At 41.1% G+C, this 18,153-nt stretch overlaps 1 long non-coding RNA gene across 2 annotated transcripts; it reads left to right on the top strand.

Moving 5' to 3' along the window:
- The first annotated feature begins 10,353 nt into the window (after nt 1-10,353).
- LOC107809677 (uncharacterized) lies at nt 10,354-18,032 on the top strand. Of its 2 annotated transcripts, none has more exons than XR_012705563.1 (3): nt 10,354-11,375; nt 11,464-15,780; nt 16,014-18,032. It is a non-coding gene; the product is annotated as an uncharacterized LOC107809677 (long non-coding RNA). The 2 variants fall into 2 exon arrangements; XR_012705564.1 differs by having other exon boundaries at nt 10,354-10,507; nt 11,232-15,780; nt 16,014-18,019.
- Nucleotides 18,033-18,153: the final 121 nt, after the last annotated feature.

Raw genomic sequence — 18,153 nt, 5'->3', positions numbered from 1 at the left:
GGGTAGCTGACTAAGCAAAATAACAAGGAAGCAAGCAATATAACTTCTAACACAGATAAAGAGAAGTAAAGACAGCTTTCACTTTCAGTTTTCCATCTTGTTACAGGCGTGCAACCCGATCCCATTTCTTATATCTTGTGGTAGGCGTACCACCCGCTCCCATTTCATCATATCTTGTGGTAGGCATACCACCCGCTCCCATTTCATAATATCTTGTGGTAGGCGTACCCCCCGCTCCCATTTCATAATGTCTTGTGGTAGGCGTACCACTCGCTCCCATTTCATTATCTTGTGGTAGGTGTACCACCCGCTCCCATTTCATTATCTTGTGGCAGGCGTACCACCTGCTCCCATTTATAATCTTGTGGTAGGCGTACCACCCGCTCTTATTTCATAATATCTTGTGGTAGGCGTACCACCCGTTCCCATTTACAGTTCATCACACAATCACAAGAAATCTCGGCAAGGGGACATAAGTGGTATAATAACTTCCCGGCAAGGGAACAAAAACAATATAAAAATTTCCCGGCAGGGAACAACGATATCAAAGTAGTCACCCCGACAAGGGAGAATCAACTATGACCAATCTCACTTAGCTGGTACTCAGTTCAATTAATGGAAATGCTCAATCATAGAAGATCTTTAATTAAAGCATACAAAGTGTCATTCAAGAACACAACAACTTTTAGTTTAAGACCCACGGTCATGCTTGACACCAACATATAGATACTCATCACCACGCCCATACGTCGTACTCAACAAGAAGCAAGTAGCAAGTATGACTCAACTCTTAATCTCTCAAGCTAGGGTTAGACCAAACACTTACCTCTATGCCTTAAACACCACTCAAGTCTCAATTATAGCTTTACCCCTCGATTCCACCACCAATCCGCTCGAATCTAGTCACAAGTTACTTAATTACTTCAATAAGTGCTAAATGAATCAACCCCAATGCATGAAAATGGGGTTTTCCCTAAGTTTAACCCAAAAAGTCAAAATCACCCCCGAGCCAACGTGGTCGAAACTCGAGGTTCGGACCAAAACCTGATTACCCATTCCCCCACGAACCCAAATATATTATTTATTTTGAAATCGGACCTCAAATTGAGGTCCAAATCCCCAATTTTAGAAAAACCTAGGTTCTACCCAAAACACCCAATTTCCCTCATGAAAATCTTTGATTTGAAGTTGAAATCATGTTAAAAGATATTAAGGAGTGAAAAAAATGAGTTAGAAATCACTTACCAACGTTTTGGAGAAGAAAGGTTATTTCAAAAATCGCCTCTTATGTTTTTTGGGGGGGTTTTGAAAAGTGAAAAATAACTGAAATTCCCGTTTATTTATATCCCTCTCAGACCCCCTGTGCGGACCGCACCAAATGGACCGCGGCCGCACAGGCCTCCCTGAAGACCTGCAGTTCAGCACTCTGTGCGGACCGCACAAAGGCGACTGCGGCCACAAAGCCTCCACCGCGGACCGCACAAAGGCGACTGCGGTCGCACTGGCCCCTCCGCGGTCGCACGCGTTTTCACGCGGACTGCACTAGAGGGTTCAGAGACTGCAACTTCCTGAACCTGCAACATCTGACTTTCTAAGCCTAAGGCATCCCGGGACCTACTCAAAACTCACCCGAGCTCTCGAAACTCCAACCCAAGTATACACACAACCTCAAAAATATCCTACGGACATATTTGTGTAATCAAATTACCAAAATAACATCACGAGCATTGAATTAAACCTAAGATCAATAAAATTTCTCAAAACTCTTTTAAACATCAAATTTCTCAATTAAGGTCTGGATTGCATCAAACGACATCCGTTTTTTAACCAAATTTCACAGGAATGACTCAAGTCATATATAAGACCTGTACCGGGCGCCAGAACCAAAATACGGGCCTGATACCATTGCTTTCTAATCAGTTTTCATTTCAAATTTCCTTAAATATTTCACTTAAAAAATTCATTTCTCGGGCTTGGGACCTCGGAATTCGATTCCGGGCATATTCCCAAGTCCCATATTTTCTTATGGACCCTCCGGGACCGTCGAATCACAGATCCGGGTCCGTTTACCCAAAATGTTGACCGAAGTCAGATTTTTTCAATTTAACATTGAAACTTGGCATTTTTCACAAAGTTTCATATTTAAGCTTTCTGGCTATGCACCCAAAATGCGCACGCAAATCGAGGCGACTCTAATGAGGTTTTCAAGGCCTCAGAGACACAGAAATCAACTGAAAGCAAGTGATGACCCTTTTTGGGTCGTCACTTCTCCACCTCTAAAACAACCGTTCATCCTCGAACGGACAGAAGAAGGAAGTACCTGGCTCGGGGAAAAGATGAGGATAATGGCTACGTATATCGGACTTGGACTCCCATGTCGATGCCTTAGGAGGCTGACCTCTCCACTGAACACGAACCAAAGGAAAACTCTTCGACCTCAATTGTCGAACCTGCTGGTCTAGAATAGCCACCGGCTCCTCCTCATAAGACAAGTCCTTGTCCAACTAGACAGTGCTGAAATCTAACACGTGGGATGGATTACCGTGATACTTCCGAAGCATGGACACATGAAATACTGGATGCACAATTGATAAGCTAGGCAGCAATATGAGTCTATAAGCCACCTCTCCCACTCGATCAAGAATCTTAAATGGACCAATGAACCTAGGGCTAAGCTTGCCCTTCTTCCCGAATCTCATAACGCCCTTCATAGGCGACACTTAGAGCAATACCCGCTCACCAATCATAAAAGCCACATCTCGAACCTTGCGGTCTGCATAACTCTTCTGCCTAGATTGAGCTGTACGAAGCCTATCCTGAATGATCCTGACCTTGTCCAAGGCCTCCTGAACCAGATCTGTACCCAACAACCAAGCCTCCCCCGGCTCAAACCATCTAACCAGAGATCGACATCGCCTACCATACAAAGCCTCATAAGGAGCCATCTGGATACTCGACTGGTAGCTGTTGTTGTAGGCAAACTCTGCTAAAGGTGATCCCACGAGCCTCCAAAGTCAATGACACATGCTCGAAGCATATCTTCCAAAATCTGAATAGTTCGCTCGAACTGCCCGTCCATCTGAGGATGAAATACTGTACTCAACTCAATCTGGGTGTCCAACTCTCGCTGAACTACTCTCCAGAAATGCAAGGTAAACTGCGTACCTCGGTCCGAAATGATAGATATAGGCACGCCATGAAGACGAACAATCTCTCGGATATAGATCTCAGTTAACCTCTCGGATGAATAGGAGACTGCCACATGAATGAAATGTGCTGACTTGGTCAGCCTATCAACAATGACCCAAACTACGTCGAACTTCTTCCGAGTCTACGGGAGTCCAACAACGAAGTCCGTAGTAATCCGCACCCACTTCCAATCGGGAAGCTCAATCCTCTGAAATAACCCACCAGGCCTCTGATGCTCGTACTTAACCCGCTGACAATTTAAACATCGAGCCACATATGCAACAATATCCTTCTTCATTCTACGCCACCAATAATGCTGCCGCAAATCCTGATATATCTTCGCGGCGCCCGGATGAACAGAGTACCAGGAACTATGGGCCTCCTCTAAAATCAACTCTCGAAGCCCATCCACATTAGGCACACAAACTCACCCCTACAATCTCAAAACTCCATCATCACCTAAGGTAACCTGCTTGGTACCTCCACGCTGCACCGTGTCTCTAAGGACACACAAATGGGGATTATCAAATTGTCGATCATGGATACGCTCCAATAATGAAGATCGAGCGACCGTGCAAGCTAATACTCGGCTAGGCTCAGAGATATCCAATCTCACAAATCGATTGGCCAAAACCTGAACATCCAACGCAAACGGCCTCTCACCGACCGAAATATAAGCAAGACTGCCCATGCTGGCTGACTTTCTACTCAGAGCATCGGCCACCACATTGGCCTTTCCCGAGTGATATAAGATAGTGATATCATAATCCTTCAACAACTCCAACCATCTCCTCTGCCTCATATTCAACTCCTTTTGCTTGAATAAATACTGAAGACTCTTGTGATCAGTGAACACCTCACATGCCACGCCATACAGATAATGCCTCTAAATCTTCAATGCGTGAACAATGACTGCCAACTCTAAATCATAGACCGAATAGTTCTTCTCATGAATCTTCAACTACCTTGAAGCATAGGCAGTGACCTTGCCATCCTGCATTAACATTGCACCAAGCCCAAGACGGGAAGCATCACAATAAACTGTATAAGGCCCTGAACCTGTGGGCAAAACTAACATTGGTGCCGTAGTTAGAGCTGTCTTGAGCTTCCGAAAGCTCGCCTCACACTCGTCCAACCATCTGAACTGGGCATCCTTCTAGGTCAACCTGGTTATCGGGGCTGCAATAGATAAAAAAACCCTCCACGAATCGACGGTAGTAGCCTGCCAATCTCAAGAAACTCCGAATCTCTGAAGTTGATGTTGGTCTAGGCCAATTCTTGACTACCTCAATCTTCTTCGGATCAACCTGAATGCCCTCTACTGATGCAACATGACTCAGGAATGCAACTGAACTCAACCAGAACTCACACTTCAAGAACTTAGCATATAACTGACTATCCTTCAAAGTCTAAAGTACCACTCTAAGATGTTGCTCGTGCTCCTCCTGGCTGCGGGAATATATCAAGATATCATCAATGAAGACTATCACGAATGAGTCCAAATAAGGCCTAAACACTCGATTCATCAAATACATAAAAGTTGTTGGGTTATTTGTTAACCCGAATGACATAACCAAGAACTCATAATGCCCATATCGAGTGCGGAAAGCTGTCTTAGGGACATCGGATGCCCTAATCCTCAACTAATGGTAGTCAGATCTCAAGCAATCTTTGAAAATACCTTGGCACCCTAAAGCTGATCGAACAAATCATCAATCCTCGACAGTGGATACTTATTCTTGATGGTGACCTTGTTCAACTGCCGGTAATCAATGCACATTCTCATCGAACCATCTTTTTTCTTAACAAACAAAACCGGCGCACCCCAAGGCGAAACGCTGGGTCTAATGAAACCTTTCTCAAGCAAGTCCTGCAACTGCTCCTTCAACTCTTTCAACTCTACCGGGACCATGCGATACAGCGGAATGGAAATGGACTAAGTGCCCGGAGCCAAATCAATGCAAAAGTCAATATCCCTGTCGGGCGGCATACCTAGCAGGTCTGAAGGGAATACCTTAAGAAACTCACGAACAACAGGCATAAAATCAATAGAGGAAACCTCCGCACTAGAATCACGAACATAAGCTAAATAGGCCAAGCACCCCTTCTCGACCATACACCGAGCCTTCACATAAGAAATAACGCTACGGGTAGAATGACCAAGAGTTCTTCTCCACTCTAAACGAGGCATACCTGGTAAAGCTAAGGTCACAATCTTGGCATGACAGTTCAAGATAGCATGGTAAGGTGATAACCAGTCCATCCCCAATATAGCATCGAAGTCGACCATGTCTAGAAACAACAAATCCACACGAGTCTCAAGACCCCCAATCACAACTACACAAGAGTGATGGACTCGATCTACCATAATAGAATCACCCACCGGTGTAGACACATAAACAGGAACACTCAATGAATCACTAGGCATGATCAGATACGGTGTAAAATAAGATGACACATACGAGTATGTAGACCCTGGATCAAATAACACTGAAGCATCTCTATCATAAACCAGAACCGTACCTGTGATCACTGCATCTGAAGACTCAGCCTCCGGCTTGGATAGAAGGGCATAACATCGGGGCTAGGCCCCACCACCCTGAACTACCTCTCTAGGACGGCCTACTGCTGGCTGGCCTCCACCTCTGGCAGCCTGAGCTCCACCTCTAGGACCTCTACCTCCACCTCTAGCACCTCTACCCCTACCTTTAGCTGGCTGGGCGGGCTGTGGAACATCTAGTGCCTAAATCATAGCACGGGAACCTTGATGCAGAGAACTGCCCGAAACTCGAGGGCAATACCTAGCAATATGCCTCAGGTCGCCATAAGTAAAACAAGTTCTCGCCTGCTGGGGCTGACGACCCTGAAAACTCTAAAGCGATGGTGCACTGATAGGTGCTAGTGGTGCGCTGAAGGACTGGTGGTTAGAATACTGCATCAGAGGACCACGGCTACCGGAAGCACCGTGAGAAACCTAGAGAGCTGACTGAAAGGGCCTAGGAGGATGTCCTCTACCATATGAATCTCTACCTCCAGACGAGGTACCACTGAATATGCCTGAATTACGGGGCCTCTTATCCGACCCATGACCACCTCCATGTGACAAAACCATCTCAACTCTACGGGCCACATTGACCGCTTCCTGAAAAGTGATCTCACTCCCGGGCTCCTTGGACATCTGAAGACGAATCGGCTAAATAAGATCGTCGATAAACTTCCCCACCCTCTCTCTCTAGGTAGGAAGTATGACAAGAGCATGGCGAGCTAAGTCAATGAACCTGGTCTCATACTGGGTGACCATCATAGAACCCTGCTGGAGGCGCTCAAACTGCCTCTAATAGGCCTCTTTCTGAGTCATGGGGAGGAACTTCTCCAGAAACAACACTGTAAATTGCTCCCAAGTCAAAGATGGCGACCCGGCTGTCCTAGCTAAGCAATAATCACTCCACCAAGTCTTGGCGGATCCAGACAAACGGAATGTAGTAAAATTGACCCCATTGGTCTCAACAATGCCCATGTTCCTGAGAACCTCGTGATAACTATATAGGAAATCCTGGGGATCCTCAGAAGAAGCACCGCTGAAAGTAGTAGTGAAGAGCTTGGTGAACTTATCCAACCTCCACAAAGCATCGCCGGACATAGCCGCTCCATCGCCGGTCTGAGCTATGGCACCCGGTTGAACTGCTCCAACTGGCTGAACTGCTGGAGTCTGAATTTGGGGAGCTACCTGCTCCGGAGTGCGTATAGCAGGAGTCTAAGCCCCTCTTCCAGCCTGAGAGATGGTTGGTGCTACAGGGAGCAAGCCTTCCCGGGTGACACTCTCCATGAGGCCCACTAATCGGACTAGAGCATCCTGAAGAACAGGGGTAGCAATAAACCCCTCTAGGACCTGAGCTGGGCTTACCAGAATTGCTAGGGCCGGAACCTCCTCCTCAAAATCAACCTGAGGCTCTGCCACTGGTGCTGCTGCTCGGGGATGAACCCTGCCTCTACCTCGTATGTTCGGAATCGAATTTTGAGGTCCCAAGCCCGAGAAATGAATTTTTTAAATGAAATTATTTTCAGAAATTGTTTAAGAAAATTTGAAATGAAAACTGATTAGAAAGCAATGGTATAGGGCCCGTATTTTGGTTCCGACACCCGGTACAGGTCTTATATATCACTTGAGTCATTCATGTGAAATTTGGTTAAAAGCGGATGTCGTTTGACACGATCCGGACCTTAATTGAGAAATTTGATATTTAAAAGAGTTTTGAGAAATTTTATTGATCTCGAGGTTTAATTTGATGCTCGTGATATTATTTTGGTAATTTGATTACACGAATATGTCCGTAGGATATTTTTGAGGTTGTGTGTATACTTAGGTTGGAGTTTCGAGGGCTCGGGTGAGTTTCGAGTAGGTCCCGGGATGCCTTAGGCTTAGAAAGTCAGATGTTGCAGGTTCAGGAAGTTGCAGTCTCTGAACCCTCTAGTGCAGTCCGCGAGAAAACGCATGCGACCGCGGTCGCCTTTGTGCGGTCCGCTATGGAGGCTGTGCAGCCGCAGTCGCCTTTGTGCGGTCCGCACAGGGTGCTGAACTGCAGGTCTTCAGGGAGGTCTGTGCGGCCGCGGTCCATTTGATGCGGTCCGCACAGGGGGTCTGAGAAGGATATAAATAAACGGGAATTTCAATTATTTTTTACTTTTCAAAACCCAAAAAAAAAACATAAGAGACAATTTTTCAAACAACCTTTCTTCTCCAAAACGTTGGTATGTGATTTCTAACTCTTTTTCTTCACTCCTTAACATCTTTTACCATGATTTCAACTTCAAATCAAAGATTTTCATGGGGAAAATTGGGTGTTTTGGGTAGAATCTAGGTTTTTCTAAAATTGGGGATTTGGACCTCAATTTGAGGTCTGATTTCAAAAAAAATAATATATTGGGTTCGTGGGGGAATGGGTAACCAGGTTTTGGTCCGAACCTCATGTTTCGACCACGTGGGCCCGTGGGTGATTTTGACTTTTTGGGTGACACTTTGGGAAAAACTCATTTTCATGCATTGGGGTTGATTTATTTAGCACTTATTGATGTAATTAAGTAACTTGTGACTAGATTCGAGCGGATTGGTGGTGGAATCGAGGGGTAAAGTTATAATTGAGACTTGAGTGGTGTTCAAGGCATCGAGGTAAGTGTTTGGTATAACCCTAGCTTGAGAGATTAGGAGTTGAGTCATATTTGTTACTTGCTTCTTGTTGAGTACAACGTATAGGCATGGTGACGAGTATCTAAACGTTGGTGTCAAGCATGACCGTGGGTCTTAAACTAAAAGTTGTTGTGTTCTTGAATGACACTTTGTATGCTTTAATTAATGATCGTCTATGATTGAGCATTTCCATTAATTGAACTCAGTACCAGCTAAGTGAGATTGGTCATAGCTGATTCTCCCTTGCCGGGGTGACTATTTTGATATCGTTGTTCCCTGCCGGGAAATTTTTATATTGTTTTTGTTCCCTTGTCGGGAAGTTATTATACCACTTATGTTCCCTTGCTGGAATTTCTTGTGATTGTATGATGAACTGTAAATGGGAGCGGGTGGTACGCCTACCACAAGATATTATGAAATGAGAGTGGGTGGTACGCCTACCACAAGATAATGAAATGGGAGCGGGTGGTACGCCTACCAAAAGATAATGAAATGGGAGCGGGTGGTACGCCTACCACAAGATAATGAAATGGGAGCGGGTGGTACGCCTACCACAAGATAATGAAATGGGAGCAGGTGGTACGCCTACCACAAGATATTATGAAATGGGAGCGGGTGGTACGCCTACCACAAGATATTATGAAATGGGAGCGGGTGGTACGCCTACCACAAGATATGATGAAATGGGAGCGGGTGGTACACCTACCACAATATATGAGAAATGGGATTGGGTTGCACGCCTGCAACAAGATGGAAAACTGAAAGTGAAAGCTGTCTTTACTTCTCTTTATCTGTGTTAGAAGTTATATTGTTAGCTTTCTTGTTATTTCTTGTTATTTTGCTTTGTCAGCTACCCCCGAAACATGTTCCCCTTCCCCAGTTTTAATTGCTTATTATCTGTTTACTTTTCCGCCATATATTGTATAACTACACAGGTTTATCTTGAGTCTGGTCCTAGCCTCGTTACTACTTCACCGGGGTTAGGCCATGCACTTACCAGCACATGGGGTCGGTTGTGCTGATACTATACTCTGCACTGTATGCAGATCCTGAAGAAGCTTTTGGACAGTAGTTGGAGGGCTTCCTTCAATCCATCCGGAGACCCAAGGTAGACCTGCAGACGTCTGCGGGCCCTGGCGTCTCCCTCAATCTCTATTTCCTGTTTCCTTTATCTCTTGCTTAGGAACAATACTATGTATTTTCTTCAGACTTTGTGTATAGTGACTCTTAGACAGTCTGTGACACTATGACACCAGGTTTTGGGGTATTTGAGGTTTTAAAAGTTGTAATAGACGTAGCCTTCAGATATTTCATGATTATCTTCCGCTTGATTATTTAGGTTTTGTTGTTTTTATGTTATTGCTCGTAATTGTTAAAAAGAAGTAATTTGGTAGGGAATTAGATAGTTAAAGGTTGGCTTGCCTAACTCTCATTAGTAGGCGCCATCCGACTCTTGATGGTGGGAAATCCGGGTCGTGACAAGTTAGTATCAGAGCACTAGGTTACATGGGTCTCACAGTTCACAGACAAACTTAGTAGAGTCTGGGGGATCGGTACGGAGACGTCTGTATTTATCCCCTAGAGGCTACAGAGTTAGGAAAACTTCACATTTATTCTTTCTTGTCGTGCAGTTCTGTTTCCCAATACTGATTGAATTTCTACTCCGTTCTTTCGCAGATGGCGAGAACATGTGCTTCCTCATCTACTACTCAGCAGCCAGAGCCCCCAACAGCAGCTTCCACTAGGGGTAGAGGGCGAGGGCGAGGCCGTGCTAGATATTTTCCTACGGACCCTCCGGGACCGTCGAATCACGGATCCGTGTCCGTTCACCCAAAATATTGACTGAAGTCAGATTTATTCATTTTAACATCGAAACTTAGCATTTTTCATAGAGTTCCATATTTAAGCTTTCCAGCTACGCGCCCGGACTACGCACATAAATTGAGGTGACTCTAATGAGGTTTTCAAGGCCTCGGAGACACAAAAATCAACTGAAAGCAAATGATGACCCTTTTTGGGTCGTCACACCCTGTTTAGGGTAAGCAGAGCATTTGTATCAATTCTATCATGGTATCAGATACAAGCGGCGATCCTGAGTATTAATCCCATCATCGTTCGGTGTTTCTCTCTCTGGTGATTTCGTCTTCCCATTACTCTGTTGTTGTTCTTCTTCTACGTTCTATGCTGCTACGGGCACTTCGTCGGCTTCAGTTGGCTTCGGTTATTAACAATTCCTTCTAATTGTTCATTATATTTGCTTATTCACGTTGACTTTAAAGTGGGATTTCCTCTATCTACATTTATTCTTTGTGTCTTCATTAACAATGGACAAACTCTATCGATTATATCAATTGAGTTTAGGTATTGCCGCTATTTTCTTGTTATTGATTAAGTGTTATTAGTTGGGTAATCTTTTTATTGAAATTATATTCAATTTGCTTTGGTGCTTTCATTACTTTGGTGCAACATAATTCTTCTTGGATTAGCATTATTCTGCTTTTACATGATGACATCTGCAATCCCTTTCTCTGTTTATATAAAGAAATTGGTCCCTGAAATATTGCACCAAACTAATTATTTGAAATGGACTCACTTACTTCAACCGGTGTTGAAGATGTATGATCTTTTTGCCCATATTGATGGTTCTAATATGTCACCTTCACAATTTCTACATGTTATTGAGGGTTCATCATATGTTAAGCAAATCAATCCTGAATATGCAAAGTGGTGTAAGGTTGACCGTCTTATTATTACTTGGATTCATGCTACTATACATTTTGATCTCATTCCTTTACTCTATGATTGCTCTACTGCTACTGATACTTGGTCTAGGCTTAAAATACATTTTCTTCATCAGTCTACTGCCCGTGAGATGTAGTACATACATAGTCTTCAGACACTTAAAAAAGGAAACCTATCTATTGATTCGTACATGGCAAAGATACGTGAATTTGATGATTGCCTTCATTATATCGGTCGTGGAATGGATGACCCTGAATTGGTACGTTGTGCTTTGAATAGCCTTCTTGTCTCTTATGAATCATTTATTGTTATGGCTTCGAATATGTGCCCTCATCCAACTTTTGCAGAGTTGTGGACTATGCTCATTACCCACGAGGTGCGCACTCTGCCTACAAATGATGTACCCTCTGCTCCTCTGCCTATAGCTTTGTTAGATGGTTCATCTTCTGATGTTACTTCATCTTCTCCTGTTGGTCCATCTTCTGCCCATGGTAACTTTGGTCATTCTAGAAACTATCATCGTGGGCAATCTGGTCGTGGTCGTGGCTCTAGTCAACGAGGTCGTGGTTCTCCTTTTCAACAGTCTTATGGAGATCATTATCAGCATAATTGATGTAAAATAAAAATCTATGTTAAATTTTATTAATTTTGGCCAAGATAATATTTTAGAGCTCAAGTCAAAATATATGGGCTTATTTTCAAGAAGCGCAAAAAGTCCAAGAAGCTCAAGATTGATTTCAAGAAGCCAAGATTCTTTCCTTCTTAAAATAGGATTTATTTTATTCCTTTTAGAATAAGGATTTTCCTTTTAGTAGGATTCTAATTTCTTTTCCTTAATATAATAGGAATTGTAGTCATCAAAGAAGAGGCTCTAGGCCTATATAAAGGATTATCTTGCCTTATAGAAGAAAAAATCACGTTTTTGAGGCTTGCCCTAGTTTTACAATAGAGTGTTTTTCTATATTTTGTCTTCTTTATCCTTGTTTTTGGTTCCAAGCAAGGTGGTGATAGTCTTTATCTTGTTTTCAATTGCGTGTGGTGTTTCTTTAACACGTTAATTGATTCCAAGTGGTGACTTTAGGAACTTGTTTAGTTCTTGATCTTTCAAGAACACGTTTCTTGATCTAAATTCGTTTTTTTATCATAGGATCATAACTTTCCTTGAATAGGTGCATCATCAATATTTACTTGTTTTAAACGAGTAAATAGTCTTTCTTATAGTTCAGATCGTCATCTTTCATCTTGTTTTTGAATCATCAGATTCCGAGTCCTAAAGCTTGAGATACGTGATTTCCAAAAATCGGCTCATAAACCACATTTTCGTTTCAAGAACTTCATCCTGGTCGGTTGGTTCTTTGTTAACTCGAAGAATTTAATTTTGGCCAAGATAGTGTTTTAGAGCTCAAGTCAAAACATATGGACTTATTTTCAAGAAGCGCAAGAAGTCCAAGAAACTCAAGATTGATTTCAAGAAGCCAAGATCCTTTCCTTCTTAAAATAGGATTTATTTTATTCCTTTTAAAATAAGGATTTTCCTTTTAGTGTGATTCTAATTTCTTTTCCTTATAGAATAAGAATTTTACTTTCCTTTTCTTTAGTTATTTTATTTTCTTATTAGAATAGGAATTGTAGTCATCAGAGAAGAGACTCTAAGCCTATATAAAGGGTTCTCTTGCCTTGTAGAAGAAAAAATCATATTTTTTAGGCTTGCCCTAGTTTTACAATATAGTATTTTTCTCTATTTTGTCTTCTTTATCCTTGTTTTTGGTTTCAAGCAAGGTGGTGATGGTCTTTATCTTGTTTTCAATTGCGTGTGGTGTTTCTTTATCACGTTAATTGATTCCAAGTGGTGACTTTAGGAACTTGTTTCGTTCTTGATCTTTCAAGAACACGTTTTTTTATCTAAATTCGTTCTTTTGATACCAGAGAATCATAACTTTCATTGAACTGGTGCAACATCAATATTTACGTGTTTTGAAGGAGTAAATAGTCTTTCTATAGGTAAGATTATAGGGTCTTTCACCTCGTTTTTAAATCATCAGATTCCAAATCCTAAAACTTGAGATCGTTATTTCTTGAAATCGACTCACAAACCACGTTTACGTTTTAAGATCTTGATCCTGGTCGGTTGGTTCTTTGTTAACTCAAAGAATCACATCAATTTGGTATCAGAGTTATAACCTATATGCCCAAAGGTTGAGAAATCACCATGTCTAAGATTCAACCAAGAGGAGGATTCTTGGTTCAAGAAGATGAAGAAACGAGACAACATGAATCTCTTTTCCACACTAGATGTACCTCTCTTGGAAAAGTTTGTTCGTTGATTATTGATCGTGGGAGTCACATAAATATTGTTTATGAGGAGTTGGTTATTAAACTTGGTTTGTCAACCAAATTTTATCCATATCCTTACAACATCGAAGTTGAAGATGATGTTATTTTAGAGGTAACTCGTCAATGCCTAGTATCTTTTTCTATTGGTAAGATCTATAAAGACCAGATTTGATGTGACTTAGTGAAAATAGATGCTTGTCACTTATTACTTGGAAGACCATGGGTGTTTGATAGGTGTGCTAAATATGATGAATACCTTAATACCTATTTTTTTACAAAGTATAAACGTAAGATTATTTTAGTACCATTTAATCTAGAAGAAATTGCTAAAAGTCTGAAGCTCAATGATGCTTCTTTTCTGACCAAATTACAAATAATTGGTCCAATCAATAAAGAAAAGCCTTTGAACGTTGGTCCAATCAAGGAGGAGGAATATGAAGTGGATCTGCAAGTTGAAGATTTACCTCCAAAGTTTGATGATGATCCATTGGCATCCCATATATGAGATTAACTTTTCACCTAATAGAGATGACCAACATCATATTGATTTGATTGTTGACTCTAACCTTCCAAGCGAGGCAACAAGTTACATTAATCCAGAAGTCCATGAATTTTTGCAAATACGTGAGGAAGGGTTACTTAAAAAGGAGTACATAATGGAGGGTTTGAGTTCATATTTTGTTCCAATTTTTTTTCTTGCCCCCAAAGGATGAATATTTTCAAGAATATGTTGGAACAAAAGATCTCAAAACAAATTCCATCAATATATATGATTTAGTTAAATATAAGACTGTTGTTGCTGATGAATTCTCAAGAAGATATACTTTGATTTTCAAGATAGATCCAAAGGTACTTGAATTTGATTCTTCTAAGGACTTTCGTGGTACTAAATCGACTTTTTTTTGCCATACCCCATAAGCACCACATTGACATGGAGAAGTTCAAGATTCCTGAAGATAAAAACAAAACAACTTACGATTATGGATTAGTGTTTGAAAATCTATTTAGGAGGATTTATTGCAGAAATATTGGTACAGAGTTACTATTGAGAACGTGAGATTTAGTTCGGCCACATGCTAAGCCTTGTTACAATAAGATAAAGCTCTTTGACAAGTTAGAAAAATATAACTTAGAGCCTGGTAAATATGAGTTCAACTAAATCATGAAAATTGTCAATATTGTGCTATTTGTGGAGCCTTTAGACTCGAGGACGAGTCTTTCTCAACCAGGGGAGAATGATGTAAAAGAAAAATCTATGTTAAATTTTATTAATTTGGCCAAGATAATGTTTTAGAGCTCAAGTCAAAACATATGGACTTATTTTCAAGAAGCGCAAGAAGTCCAAAAAGCTCAAGATTGATTTCAAGAAGCCAAGATCCTTTCCTTCTTAAAATGAGATTTATTTTATTCCTTTTAAAATAAGGATTTTTCTTTTAGTGGGATTCTAGTTTCTTTTCCTTGTAGAATATGGATTTTACTTTCCTTTTCTTTAGTTATTTTATTTTCTTATTAGAATAGGAATTGTAGCTATGGGCCTATATAAAGGGTTCTCTTGCCTTGTAGAAGAAACAATCACATTTTTGAGGCTTGCCCTAGTTTTACAATAGAGTGTTTTTCTCTATTTTGTCTTCTTTATCCTTGATTTTGGTTCCAAGCAAGGTGGTGATAGTCTTTATCTTATTTTTAATTGCGTGTGGTGTTTCGTTATCACGTTAATTGATTCCAAGTGGTGACTTTAGGAACTTGTTTAGTTCTTGATCTTTCAAGAACACATTTTTTGATCTAAATTCGTTCTTTTGATATCATAGAATCATAACTTTCATTGAACTGGTGCAATATCAGTATTTACTTGTTTGAACGAGTAAATAGTCTTTCTTATAGCTCAGATCGTCATCTTTCACCTCATTTTTGAATCATCAGATTCCGAGTCCTAAAACTTGAGATACGTTATTTCTTGAAATAGACCCACATACCACGTTTTCGTTTTAATATCTTGATCCTGGTCGGTTGGTTCTTTGTTAACTTGGAGAATCACATCAATAATGTTCGGCAACAGTCCATAGTTCCTCATGGATATGATAAGGGTGTTCTTGGTGCTTCCCCTATTCAACTACCTCCATTTGCCATGCCTAACCCGACTATTCCTATGGTTACTTGTCATATTTGTAGTATGACTAGCCATACAACTATCTCTTGCCCGCAGCGTCATAATTATTCATTTGCTCCCACCACAACTCAAGCACACTTGGCAGTTTTGTCTCTCCATTCCGCGACTGACAGGAATTGGTACTTGGATTCGGGAGCGACCTCACACATGTATTTTGAGCAAGGTAATATTTCTTCTCCAACTCCTACTTTCAATAATTCTATACTTGTTGGCAATGGTGTATCAGTTCATATTCATTCTATTGGTTCTTACTCCTTGTCCACTTTGTCGCATACTTTTTCCTTGCCCTTTGTCTTATGTGTACCACTTTTTCGTAAAAAGTTACTTTCTGTTTGTCAATATACCAAAGATAATATTTGCTCAATTGAATTTTTTCCTCGGGGTTTTGTTGTGAAGGATTTGCAGACGGGAAAAATCCTCCACAAATGCCAGAGTGACGGGCCTCTCTATCCATTTTTTCGACTTGTTTCCTGCTCGTCCTCCTCTTCATCAAAAGCCCTTGTTGTCTCCTTGGTTCCTGCATCAGTTTGGCATGCTTGTCTTGGTCATCCAGGATCTATAGTCCTTGCGTCACTTAGGTATAAGAATTCTATTTCTTTTAATAATACAGGCCTTGGGTCGTTCTTTTGTAATTATTGTTTGTCTTTTAAGCATTTTACTTTACCATTTTCTATTAGTACTTCTTTTTCAACTCATGTGTTAAAGTTGATTCACTCTGAGTATGGATGTTACCCATTCCCTCGGTTACTAGATTTCGATATTATATTATTTATTGATGACTTTTCCAAGTATTTGTGGTTTTATCAATTGCGGAATAAAAGTGAATTTTTTCATTGCTTTTGTGCATTTAAAGCTCTGGTGGAAAAGCAATTTTCTGCTTCTATCAAATGTTTTTGTTCTGATGGTGGGGCAAATTCACTAGTGTGCAATTCTTGACATTTCTTTCTAGTAATGGTATTATTTTTCAGCAGTCTTGTCCTCACATACCACAACGTACAAAATGGTGTAGCTGAGTGCAAGCATCGCCATCTTGCTGATATGGCTCGTACTCTTCTTTATCATGCCAAAGCTTCGCTAAATCTTTGGGTTGAGGCTTTTCAAACAGCCACATACTTGATAAATCCGCTCTCGACTCCCTTACTCAATTATTCCTCTCCCTTTCGTCTTCTTTTTGGAATTGATCCCGACTACTCTATTTTACGTCTATTTGGCTGCCTCTGTTACCCCAATTTGTGCCCTTATCGAATTCACAACCTAGATAATCCCTCATCTCCTTATATCTTTATTGGCTATAGTTCCAATCACAAAGGATATCGATGTCTCGGTCTTGATATTCAACGTGTTTATACAAGTCGATTTGTTCGCTTTGTCGAACATTACTTTCCCTATGCCACTCCACATCTTCTTCCTTCTTTACTTAATTTTTCTTCCTCTACTTGTCATACCACATTGCCTTAGCCCTCCCGCATTGTATCACCTACTGCAGTACAATCTAGTTCTCCCTCTTATGATGTTCTTGCTCCTCCTTCTATATCTCAGGTTTTGCTTGACCATTCTTCTATTGCTCCTCAGAGTTCTTACCCAATGCTTTCGTCTAGTTCTACACCATCTATACCTATATCTCCTGATCATTCTACATCAATTCCCTCCATGCCTCCTACTTCACCATTGCCACCTCCTTCTCATCATATGGTTACCAGGTCAAAAGTTGGTGTTATCAAACCTAACCAGAAGTATGCTTTACTTGCTCAGTATCCGAATTACCTGTTGAGCCATCTTGTTATAGTTCTGTGGTTAAGGATTCTCGTTGGCGTGATGTTATGGCTGATGAGTTTAATGCTTTTCTAGCTAATCGTACATGGTCTCTTGTTCCTCGCCCTCCAAATATCAATGTAGTTGGTTGTAAATGGGTATATCGGGTTAAGCAAAAATCTGATGGATCTCTTGATCGTTGTAAGGCACGTTTAGTAGCTAAGGGATATACACAGTTTTATGGTATGGACTATGGTGAGGCATTCAGTCCGGTGGTTCGTCCTGCTACTATTAGACTGGTTACAAATATGCTTGTATTCTTGTACAGAGGATAACTTATAAATACAAAACCCTTACCCTATTTAGGGTAAGCACAGCATTTGTACCAATTCTATCACCATATGAAGAAGATATAAAGAAACAATGTTGTCTCGCTATAATTGTTTTTGCTGTAAACATCATTAGCTAATCTAATCAATTCATGTGGTCTTGGCTTTTTAATTGCTATATAAATTACCAAATACTTCCATAGGTGCTTTAATCATCATTCAAGACCAGATGCTTTGGAATATGAACACGGGTTGTTCCTCTACTACGATATTACAGTCTATAGCAGCAATGACTATGTCACAATAATATTTGTTGCAGTACCTGCAAATAACATTGCAAACTGAGGCTGTCAAGATTTTAGCCACATTTACAGCATGACCAACCTTTCTTTCAAAAAGCTAGAAATTCCCCTGCACGCACTCCCAGTCCCCCCCCCCCCCCTCCTTTTCTGAAG

Source organism: Nicotiana tabacum, chromosome 22 (genome assembly GCF_000715075.1).
Source record: "Nicotiana tabacum cultivar K326 chromosome 22, ASM71507v2, whole genome shotgun sequence".
In the NCBI taxonomy this organism is placed as follows: Eukaryota; Viridiplantae; Streptophyta; class Magnoliopsida; order Solanales; family Solanaceae; genus Nicotiana; species Nicotiana tabacum.
This window is presented reverse-complemented; position numbering and strand designations above follow the sequence as displayed.